A 12,054-nucleotide genomic window follows, 5' to 3' on the forward strand; every position below is an offset into this window, starting at 1 on the left:
CAAGGCCCAGACAATTAATAGGTCCTGTTCATTTATGACCAGTTAACAATTAATAGACATCACCTGGCTTCTGTTATAAAATGCAAGGTAAGACCAAAGACAATGCTCTTGGAAAGCTGTGGAAAACAGGAAAGAAAAAGGAAAAACAAACAAATAACAAACAAAAATCCCCACCCTAACACCAATAAAATGTGTTAAAGTCTTAAGGGATTAAACCTAGAAGACAGTGTTCCTGTGAAAGAACTGCAGCACTAGAGAAGTTTGTGTGTAAGCAGGAGATGTTTATTTTAGGACACACGTTTTGAATACTTCCCCAGACAGTTGTATTAGCTATAGTAGCCTCCTCAGGAGTCTCATTGCCTAAGCATAGCACTCCTGGAATTGTCTCCAGATTGCTATGTGTCAGAAATATTTTCATAAAACAGAATCTTTTATCCACTTTTAGGGCAAGTGCTGCTATTTGCAGGAAAAAAAGATACCAGCAATTTTGGAGATGTAGCATACATTAAGTGTTACAGCACCTCCATCAAATTTTAAAAGGCCAAGTATCTGCAGCAGCTGGGATGCAATGTCAACAAATTCCTTCACCAGCTGATGTCTACCTAAGCATTGGTACCTTCCTCTCTTGTGAGTCACTGTTCCAGGTCACAACCAGCTCCATGTTTTTTAGGGTTTTGGAGTTGTTTTTTGCTAGAGCAGCAGGACCTAGGCTTGCTTCATGGAGTCTCCTGACAGGAAAAACTCAGACCTGAATATTAGCTGCTCACCACAGATGTGGCAAAGTAACCTAGACTTTGAGGAAACACTATCCATTTACAAGACTCATTGCCCCTTTTACTTGCTCCTCTCTTCCCTCTCTGACAGTTTTTTGCTATTTTTAGCATCCTCCTCTTTATTCTGAATTCTCAGCAGAAGACAGGTACTTTACAGCTGAAGTGCAAGGTACAGGTTCACTGGGGATGCTGATCATGTAGTCCTCATTGGCCTAGGGCCATCAACAACAATCAACACCTTTCTAATCTGTCATCCTAGAAGACTCATAACACCATTACCAAAGGGCTCCTTAGCATGTATCAACATGTACACTACCCTCAGGAAATATCACACTAACTTTTCCTTATATTCCAGGGAAAATTAGGCCCCTGTGGCCTTGAGGCTCCATATAGCTGAAATTTTGGCAACTTTGACTCTTCTATCTGTCTCCTGTGCTCATTAAAGGTACTTGAGAATATTATCTGATTATATTAATTTCTGTAATATTAAAGATAAAGGAAAAATCTAGAGAGAGAATGTCTGATACGGTTTATGACATGTACATTATGTATGTACATTTTACTTCACAATCTAAGTTCTTTTCCAGTTTTCTCTTCCTAAAACTACAGTTGTGTGGCAACAGGCAAGGCATTTCCACCACCTACATTTTGTGACAAATTTTAAGTTCAGATGTAGTTTCAGAGGAGACAGGTGGAAAAATAAAAGTGAGAAAACATTTTTTTTAAATATTTCTGGGGGGGAACAATTAATCATCTTTTACAGGTGCTCAAAGAACAGAAGCAGCCTCACAGATCATCATCCTTTATTAAATTTCTGCAGTGAACTCAGCTGCAATCTCTACAAGGAAAACTGACATTGCTTTTACCTACAGGCAAAGCTACTGTGAGGTTTCACGCAGGAACTTGTGTGGTATGGTATATAGAAACCCAAGCAGAAAAAGCAGTAGAGAGGTGTGTGATGCCAGCTCATGGAAAAGGGGCTAGCTTTTCACAGTGTACTTCCAGAGGCTCTGGGTGAGACCATAGACTGGATTCTTCCTTGGGTTCTTCCAACAGTGCTTAATTACTTCTGAAGCTGACCAATCAGACTGAGATCAGACAGTCAGATCTAATCTGGCATCAAATCACACCTGTCTAGTGCTTCCAAGGAAAGAGACTACATGAACATAAGACAACTGTTTACCAGAATTACCAGTTACAAGTGGTTCCTGGAAAAATTACTTTAGTAGAACATGACAACAATGACTGAAATGATTAAGCCATTTCATATTCTGTACTCCAGGCCAAGTCTTTACTTTGTTGTTGTTTGCTCTTTTTATGAAAACCAGCCTTTTCAATTGAGCTGTGTGTAAATCTATTTCTCTTGTAAATATATGGTCCCTAACACACTCTAGTCCTGGAAAAAATCCTCTGAACACTTTTGAATGAATCCATAGAAAGGTAAACCCTCCAATTCAACAGCAAAGAGCCAACAAATATGGAGTATCATGTTCTGTTACATTAATCCCAGACCCATCAATACAACACATAAATATTTCCATATGGTTTCCAAATAAATCTCTTATATCCCATATTCCATAAATTGTTCCCTCAAGAGGTATAAGCTATTGAATATTAGTCACCTATTCCAACTCTCATGGGAGCAGCAGACCTGATTTTTCACAGTGTGCTCAGGCAACTCCACTGAAGTTAGCATGTCCCAGAAAATAACAGTCATGGAGTTGGTGTGAGCAGATTTTTCTCCCTCTGGCTTGGTAAAATTACAGGGATCAGGTGAGCATGCTCTGGCATTTGCCAGCCAGCTTATAGGTGTTGACCCATGCACCCTGACATGGGCTTCCAGGGCTCCAGCTCCAACAAGATCCCTCTTGCAGACTGTATCTGCACTGGGTTAGTGGGACGCAAAACCCTACTTCTGGATGTAGTTTCAGTCTTCCCTTATATATTCTGTGGGACTATTTGTCATGTTTATTTATAAATGATGAATATTTCACCACAGTTTGTTAATGCGTTTGCACGGAAGTAATGCATGTGAAAAAGAAATTCTTATGAGCCTTTGGTTTGTGCCGCATAAAACATGGTCTCATACCTAGTCTCCCACTAGACATCAATTTCTGCTTTAAATAGTCTAACTACAACTTCCTGAGTATAATATAAAAGGCACAACCCTTAAAAATGCAGTGAATACTCATCCCACAGGATGACTGGACTAGACGAGTAAAGTGGTAGTTCTTTACAGTCACACTCTATGTTATAAAAATCATTATAGTAATGAGTTCCTCTAAATATATTCCTACAATTCAGGGAAAAGTTTTCCAGTAGAACTAAAATTCCCTTTGTGAATCTAATGTGTATGAGACAGGGTTCAGAAACTTTGCAGTCTCATTATTTTTCTCAACAAAACATGAGGATCCGTATAGGTCTGCATGTAGATTAATGTTTTCCTGACTTTCAGCACTTTTTTTTTCTGGAAACACAAGAAATACTTCAGGAAGGGGAAACTAATTTGGCTTCATTTCAAACTGGAAGGGCTTTTTCCTCTCAGAAGAACAAGATTTAAAATAAGTGCTGGGGAAATGGTTCTTTGCAAACCTGAGCATGAATACGAACTGTGGCTTTGTATTTCCTGATCAGGATGGAAACAGAAACATGGGCCGTTTAGACCTAAACCCTAAAATTAACTCAGAGAGCACTATTCAAAAACACTTCCTTAAGTCAGCAGGGGAGGAGGACAATGAAAGGCTTGATGAGAGTTTGTTGAATAAAGAGGAAATAAGGGAGGGATGAGGGAAATGACAGTGGACACTCAACCTCTTACAAACTGTTTTAAATCTCCTCCATGTGCATACATTCTAGTTATTAGCATGACCAATTTGCAAAGAAGTATTTACTTACCCCAAACGTGGGCATGCCTTTTGCACAACACTTTAGACTTCCTAGGCTCATGCACTGGAGAAAGAATCATAACCATGTTAAGGTTTTTAGGTGAAATTTATTTGGAAAGGCAGCAGTGATAACAATATTACCTTAGTCAGCCCTGTGCAAGACACACACCTATCTCCACAGGACTCTATTTTAGTGTCATTATTACATTTACTTTAACACAGGAAAGAAAATGTCTATAATTGCAAATTATTTATTAATACTTTTATTACTTAAGCTGTCTTGTACTAGGCCTGCTGTGAATAAATTATAAGGTCAAAGGGCAAGTTGTTTATATCAGTGACTAGACCAGATTATTACACTGAGAAATGGTTAGCTCATCCTGTTATTGCTACTACCAGAAAAAACATTACATGAAAAGAACTAGACAGACCAGTTGCTTGAGTTCTCAAAAGGTTTTATTTTTAGCCTAATGACAGAAATGTCTGTGTTTGCACAGGAAACAAGAATGATTGATACAAGAGAGTGGAAATAAAATGCTTCATCCAATTTTCAGTGTTACATTAAAGACTACTCCTGTAGTGTCAGAGAAACGTTCAGTGACCCTTAGAGTGACGACTTTTCCATCAGTCCCCTACAACCCCCCACTTCTCTAGTCTTGAAAGCTCCTACACACAAATCAATTCCTTGTGCAAGTTAGAGCATTTTCAGAAGTACTCTTGGCTGTGCCAGTGAATAATGATGCTACGGAGAACAGCTGGCATAGCCAGAATAGCTTGTCCTTCCCCCAAGGCATTTCAAGTTGGTCCCGTGGGAATGGTGGCAGAAAGCGGATAGATGTCATGCTGTTCCCCAGTGGAGTCTTTTGCTGTTGCTGTAAATTGCTTTAAGCTCTTTTTGTTACAGTTGTTCAAAAAGTACTTATTTGGGGTTAGGGACATGGATCAAAATGTAATCACCCTCGACTAAGTCATCAATACCCACTTTCCAAGGACCTCAGTAAGGCTTCCACACATATTAGGGTCATCTTCCAGGTACTAACAACAACTCTAGCTTGGGCAAAAATACTCTAGAAGTTAAACTAACGTTAGAAAACTTGCTGTATCAGAAAAATGGGTAAAGTCCTGCCCACACTGGCATCGCCAGTAGTTTTGCTATTAACATAGTGCAAGCAAAGCTAGTATTTCATTGAGTGCAGTATTTAATTTCTTTTGTTGAAATTAGCATTATGCTTCAGTTCTGAATGTTCAGAGAATGTTCATTGTTGTTAATTAAGTTACTTATTAGTGTTTCAGAAATACCTTAAGGTTTCAGTCAGGAGCAGTGCCCAGTTATGCTGTAAGTGAACTGAAATTAAGTGAAAAGGGCTGTTTCAAAAGAAATACTAGGACTTGCTCTTATATCCCTGTTGTGGTTTAACCCATCAGGCAGCTAAACAACACAAAGCCGTTTGCTCACAACCCACAATGGAATGGAGAAGAGAATCAGAAAAAAGGTAGAACTTGTAGGTCAAGATTAAGACAGTTTAATGGTACAGAAAAGGAAGGGAAATAATAATAATAATAATAATAAATGAAGCAAGTGATGTACAATGCAATTGCTCTGATCCAATGCCCAGGCCAACCAAGCAGTGGGCCACCACATCCCAGGCAGTCCCCTCTAGTTTTATTTTTCGTCATGATGCCATACGGTATGGGATATCCCTGTGGTTAGTTGAGGTCAGCTATCTCAGCTGTGTCCCCTTCCAACTGCTTGCACATCCCCAGCTATTTGCTGGGGATGGCTAGAGAGGCAGAGAAGGCCTTGACTCTGTGCAAGTGCTGCTCAGCAGCAGCTAAAACATCCCTGTGTTATCAACATTATTCTCATCCTAAATACAAAACACAGCACTGCATCAGCTATTAAGAAGAAAATTATCTCTGTCCCAGCTGAAACCAGGACAACTCTCTATCTCCATATGATCATAAATCAAAGAGGAGGGAGTTGGTCATTTTGGGTGTCTTTCCAGTAAAGGAAATGAAACACCCAGGTTTGTATAAACAGAACTAAATATTGGGGATTTCTGAACTCCTGTAGCAATGTCCTCCATAACTTGATGGTTGTCTGATTTAAAGTTGACATAGAGATTTCAATTAAGCGAATACTTGGGGAATTTCTGTTGTTGCTATTTTGATGATTTTTTAAGACCAAAATAATACAACTTTCTAATTCATTTGAGCTATGATTCTGTTTCTTGTACGTCTTCATTTTCTTTAGAAGGGGAACGCAATTCTCCCTCAGCCAAAAACCTCCATTTGGTTTACAAGAGCCACTTTATTGTGGAAACGCTGATGCCGAGGGAAGAAATATTTCTCTCAGCCTGAAATCCTTGAACTTGGAGTGTGCAAAAGGGACAGGTACAGATCCGTGCTGTAGCTGGGAGAAGTACAGAAAAGATACAAAAAGACTGGAAGGCGCAGAAAGGCATCTCAGAATCCTTCTCCTTTACTGGCAAAGGAGTTTTACAGTGACTACACACAGCCTTGTCCATTCAATAGCTGAAATAGCTTACACAGGAATTTACATAAACATTTACAGAGAAGAGTGGAACAATCTTCAGCAAGGCAATCCTATCCTGCTATTTTACTCTGCAGTTCTGGCAGTTCACAGAAGGAAGGTATAAGTGACATACACAAGTGTCTTCCAATATGCTGGGACAGACTTTCATAAGTCATGTTAACTTTTCCAAAACTTCCAGAAGACCTAGGAGGGGAAGGAGAAAAAAGTGTAAACAATTTGCTCTCAAATGTCATGTTTGGGCTGGCTGAAGTCCTCAAGCAACCTCACTCTAATCAAAGATGAGGAAGGGGAGATTTTAAGCCTTTTTTCAAAGCTCAAGAAATGATAGAAAACAAGCTTTTCCTTCTTGTCTGGACACTTTGAGGGCTGGAGAGAAATTGGCCAATGCTCCCTTCTTGATCCCACTTTGACTCAGAGGGATGGGATCATGAAGCAACAGGAATCTTTTGTGTGTTTTTGAGAAAGCAAGTTGAACAAATGAAGCTAGAAGAGCACAGCAGCTTGGTGCACTACTTTAACAACTGAATGACTGTTTGTGGTTAGCTTATAAATCTTAAACTCCTCACTTCATTTAATAGATTGAAAGGTAGAGGGACACTATGAAAAGCTGGATATATAACTACTTCATACACTATATTATTTATCACTAAAGTTTATTAAGTAAAGCCACTTGAAAGGCATTTTTTGGAGCTAAAGACAAGACTGACCTGAAAATTATGCAGGTACATTATTTCAGCAGAGAACCTAAAACTAGTCAGACAAAGAAGGAATTGTGGAATACATGCAAACAGTATAAGTCATTTAAAGCAAATATACTATGCTTATGAGCTCTGGCTATTTTAAAAAAGAATGAAGAGAGAAGATAAGAGAATGCAAGGAAGAGGAAAGATCAGGTTATTTGCTTCCTAATAGCCATCCTTTTCTGTTTGTCCTAAGAAGGGTATTCAACCTTAATTCCAAGTTATATCATTTGACTGCAAGCAACCAGGGATGCTTCAGGACAACTGAGTGATCATATCATGGGCTGTGGAAGAAAGCAAGCCAGGAGGGACTTCTGGGGACAACATCACAGAACCCAGCAACACAATGATATGTGGAACCTCTATTATTTTTTTTCTCCTCTATTAAACAAACTTAGAGATACTTTTTTTCTGTTTCTCTGAGCTATGTGGTGTCCATCTTGCAGCTAGTCCTCAGATTTTGGTAGGTAGCTTCTAAAACCAGGAAGATTTTCTACTATTCATTGAATTTTTCACCATGTTAAGACAGGTCATTTTGTCATCAAAATAAGATAAGATACATGAAGTTTCTCTGATTTAAACCCAAGGCAAATACTGGTCAAAGATAGAAGTCAATGCCAAAAAATCAAAAGTTCAAATTCTAGAGACAGAGTATAATCCTATCTTAAACGAGGCCTATGTGTTGCATTTCTGTAGCTAACACGGAGGTCTTGTTTTACCAGTGCTTTAATACAGTGCCTGTATACATTCTCATGCCAACATCATCTCCTGGAATTCAACTGTTTTATATTTGCTTTTCTCCTAGGCCCAGGGAACAGTGTGGAAATGTCATGGTTTCAGCTCCGGCAACAAGGTATGAAGAGGAGGCACTATAAAGAGGAACAAAGAGGTGGGGTGATGAAAGATGAGGTGCTGGGGCAGAGCTGTAAAAAGCCCTGAAAACGCATCTGCAGAGTAGATGTAAGAAGCCACATGATAAGATAAAGTGAATAGTGTGTGGTAAAGAAGCAACAGTTATTAAAGAACCTGAGATAAAAAGAGGATAATTTAGAAAATTAATTAAATATCCTAGGGGTTAGGAGGAGCAGGGAAAAATAAACCCCTAGAGTAAAAAACAAAAAAAGGAAAAAAAGAAGAAAAAGAAGAGGAGGTGGAGGTAAATAGCATCTGTGGAAAGGGTTGGGAGTACTGATGATTATTAGGAAGCTTTTTCATTTTCTGCCAGAGTCTGTAAATCTTACCTTTTACCCTGAACCCAGAGGTGTGGAAACTTGAGTATAAATTCAGAAGTTTTGATACTTTTCCAGATCTTACCTAAATCACATAAACCTCCTTATATGTAATATAGCTTAGCGAGAAATAACTTAGGAACTCCTTTTTTTTCTGATGCTACTTAGCACAGATGGATGGATTATTCACCCTCAGTAATATTCATGGCAAATACCTTTTTTCTGTGTGAGAATCATTTGCGAATAGCGTTGACTCCTCTTGGGGTTTTTTTGTTTGTTTGCTTGTTTTTTGTTTTGTTTTTTTTTTTTTTTTTTTAACGTACCTACTCTCTGAAATTAACATTTGCACAAGTTAGGTGAGTAGACTAATTTTTGTCAGCATCAGAAAAGGTGGACTTCATTTGACTATAATCAGAACATGAGGAAATACGCAGAGGTACACTCTCAGTCCTTCAGCTTTTCTTTCATAGACTATGCCGTAAATGTTGCTTGAGTGTAACAGATACCTACCTGAATCTGCAGAAAGCTTGAAGCAGTGCTGTAGAGGTGTGATGCTCCTCTTTGTTTCAAGAACAGTTAGCTAAGTTGTTTTTAAGCATCAACATTAAGTTACTTTCTACACTGTTCAAAGCATGTTTTGGAAGGAGGAGAAGCATCTGAAACACGCAGATCCACACAGACTTCTCTGAGGGCTGTTCTCTTTGGTGTGTTTTAATAACACATGGGACGGGTGAAGAGTGCAATTGTTCTTATTTTCTTAAAGAGAAGGTTCAACTTTCAAAGGTTTTGGAAATGCCAACATGGGGATTTAGATACTGCACAGTTTAAGTATTCACTGCCTCCTACTTGAAGCATTTTATTGGTTAGCTAAATCACGGGATATTCTTCCAGCTCACTAATTGGGTTAGTGTATCCTTTTAAACAGAGGAATAATGAACGCTCTTGTTTGTAAAGCAATAGCCTCGTTCGCATGCAAATACGGGTATTCACACAAATCAGCCATTCCTCAAACCTCCTCAGGAACAAAAAACTTTCTGTCTGAAACCGCAGGAGCAGCAGATAACAAGAGGCCTTGATATGGAGAGATCAAACAGTCATTTCAAATCCCTGTGAATGTTCATGAATACTGTTGTTCAATATTCATCCAGTTCTGGGTTTTTTCTGCATTACGGAAAAGAAAACAAAATGTTAAAATACCATGTAAAAAAACTAAGAATATGAAACGGTACTGCTTTCAAAACCAATTCATGTATTCATGTACTGCAATTCGGTGTAGTAGTATTGCCTTGTTTTTTGAAGACAAATTATTGTAAAAAAAATGTAAAAACACTTTTTGGGATTCATTGTTTGTTCAAATTGGACATAGCTCAAGCCCAAACAGTAGGTCCAATAAGTATGAGGTAATCCATAATTTCAGATGCCTGAAAATTCAAGACACACAGTATCTAAGCAGATGAGAAATAAGACTTGCCATATGAAGTTCTACCAGAAATTTCGCCAATTCTCCAAGACTTCTCAAAGGATGAGTTATGTCCTCATCTGGCTATAAAAATAGCTGTTTAGCCATAAAATATTATACAAAAGCAAGTGAAAAGAAAAGAGCCTTGCAAAGAGTGACAGCTCCAAGGGTAACTTGGCACCCTTTCCTCACTCTGTTTTTATAGCTGTAGGAATTCTTTATTACTTTTTCTCAAGCTGTCATCAGAGCAACAGAAACTACTGTTATTTGGGTTTCTATTCTCTTCAGATGGAAAGAAAGAGATGTAATAAAGGCAGGTCATGAGCAATAGGTTGTAATCTATCCACAAAATGGCCCCACCTTGCTATTTGTTCCCTTGTATTGTGTTCGAACAGACTCCCAGTAAATATGTCTGCTTCACATTGATCATCACTGATAGCAGCATCCCTAATAGTGACTCCATCTTGACAGAAAAATGGTAAGTATCATTGTGCTCCAATGTTTTTGTCTCTTTCTACAGCCACTGCAAAACAAAGCTGTTAATTTATCTGACGAAAGACATGATGGTGAATGTTATGTAAAACCCAGATGTTTCCCCACTGATTTCTTAAATAGGAGCACATAATTGTGATGATTGGAAGGCCATTAAACCAAACTACTTGTAAGCAGAAGAGAAAGAAGACCTCAGCTTACACTTTCACTGTGACAAGCTTCTATGCATAAGATGTCTGTCGTTCTGCTCACTGTTTTATAAACCTAAATAATTCCCCCAGTTCTTCTCCATCTGTTTTCTCACGACAATGTTAACGTTCGCTTAAATAAGCATAGCAGCATTAACCTTTTGAACTCATTGTCTCTCAACTCTGCTCAGATCAGTCAGACTTGTGGTCTAGAAAGTTGACTCTTCTCTCAATTTTGACAGATTTTCTTATTATCCCCTGCTGACCTGTAGAGTATTGCACTGGCTCAATTCCTGAGGCACCTACAAGTTTCAGATGGACTCAGCCTCTCTGTCTGATTGCCTGTCATGAGAAGCCTCAGTGGTATGCTTTTTATTTCAGTTTATTCCTTTCCTCTCAACAAATATAATTAATTCTTTTACATTCCTTTTAGCAGGCCTTGCATATCACATTTTCATCCTCAATGCAAAGACTGCTTCAGAAAGTCTGTCTTCAAGAAAAAATTTTGACAGAACACATAGCAGCAAGTGCGTTAATATGTTTTATGCAGATCTGATTTTACTGATACTGTCTACAGTAAATTGTATAGAAGTCACAGAAGCCATTACCTCTTTGATTCAGTCTTCCTGTTTGAGTAAGTACTATTAGTACTGGTAACTAAGGCTGATAGGTTAAGCTTAGACAGAGCAAAATGGTGAAGATGGCTACTCTTCATTCATGAAAAGGATGCATGTGGAAGAAATTATGACTCTTATCTAGAGTAAAGCTAAAGCTTTGAATAGTGCCATTCCACACAGAGGCTGATAAGTAGCTAAAAGCATAACTAATTTGGATTTAAAAAAATTACATGCTTTGATGAATCTCCAGTAACAGTCCAGGTATGTATTTTTAACCCTTAATGCAAATATGACTTAGGTCAGTCACTTTTTACTACTGTATGTTGATTTCTCCTCTTTCACTGGCAGCTGTGCTAATATGAATTACATCACAATAGCCATGGGAATTACCACAAGTCAGCTGACCTGTAGTAAATTGGGGTAAACTTTAGACCAAGAAAGGGTTTTTTAGACAGGATTGGTGGTGCGGTTTGAGTTATGCTCAGACAGGGACAGAAGTATAAGGACTCAGAAAGCTAGGAGCAAAAAGTGTAGGTATGACCTTGGGAAAGTCTTCAGAGAGGGAATATAATTGGAAAGAATGCTTAGAATATGGAGCAAGGAAGCTGCTACCTGCTTATTTCAACCCTGTTTGGAAAATATGCATTCAATACACTTTTACAAATGAACAGAAACAAGGATTTGTCTTTGTCATCTGAGGACAACCGTCGAAATAAAGGCTAGCACTAAAAAGAGAAATCCCAAGAGTGTAGTACCAGGCAGAAATAGTGTAGAAGAAGGTAAAAATATTAGGAACTCTACTCTTTTAGTGCAATTATTCCATTGTAGTAGTTTCTGTTTTCTGTGCAATAGGGTTTACACTCTGGTCTGTCTGTAGCTCCTACAGAAAGCTTTCCCCTGATCACTGGCTTGTTCTGCTGAGAAAAAGCTGTGAGAATGACTGTAGAGAGAAAAGGTTGAACTTGCTTAGGTGTGATTGTCTATAACTCAAGGATTCAGAAGGGAGAACACAAGTATAAACAGGAATAGGATTAGTGTGGTGAGGTACCAGACAGGAGTCCCAGGCTGAGTGTATCATGACTGCCATTGATGGAGAGAGTGGCACATCTCTGGT

General features: G+C 38.6%; 1 long non-coding RNA gene across 1 annotated transcript in view; it reads right to left on the reverse strand.

Annotated features, from left to right (window-relative positions):
* LOC120323898 overlaps positions 1-12,054 on the reverse strand; it is a 73,689-nt gene that overhangs the window by 3,464 nt on the left and 58,171 nt on the right. Inside the window, exons 6-7 of the long non-coding RNA XR_005564813.1 lie at positions 8,695-9,345; positions 3,669-3,722 (exon numbers count right to left, since the gene is read on the reverse strand). This is a non-coding gene — a long non-coding RNA (uncharacterized LOC120323898). The remainder of the gene's footprint in view (positions 1-3,668; positions 3,723-8,694; positions 9,346-12,054) is intronic.

The sequence above is a fragment of the Pipra filicauda genome, unplaced genomic scaffold (genome assembly GCF_003945595.2).
Source record: "Pipra filicauda isolate LSUMZ 115617 unplaced genomic scaffold, ASM394559v2 scaffold369_size710782_pilon, whole genome shotgun sequence".
NCBI classification, from domain to species: Eukaryota; Metazoa; Chordata; class Aves; order Passeriformes; family Pipridae; genus Pipra; species Pipra filicauda.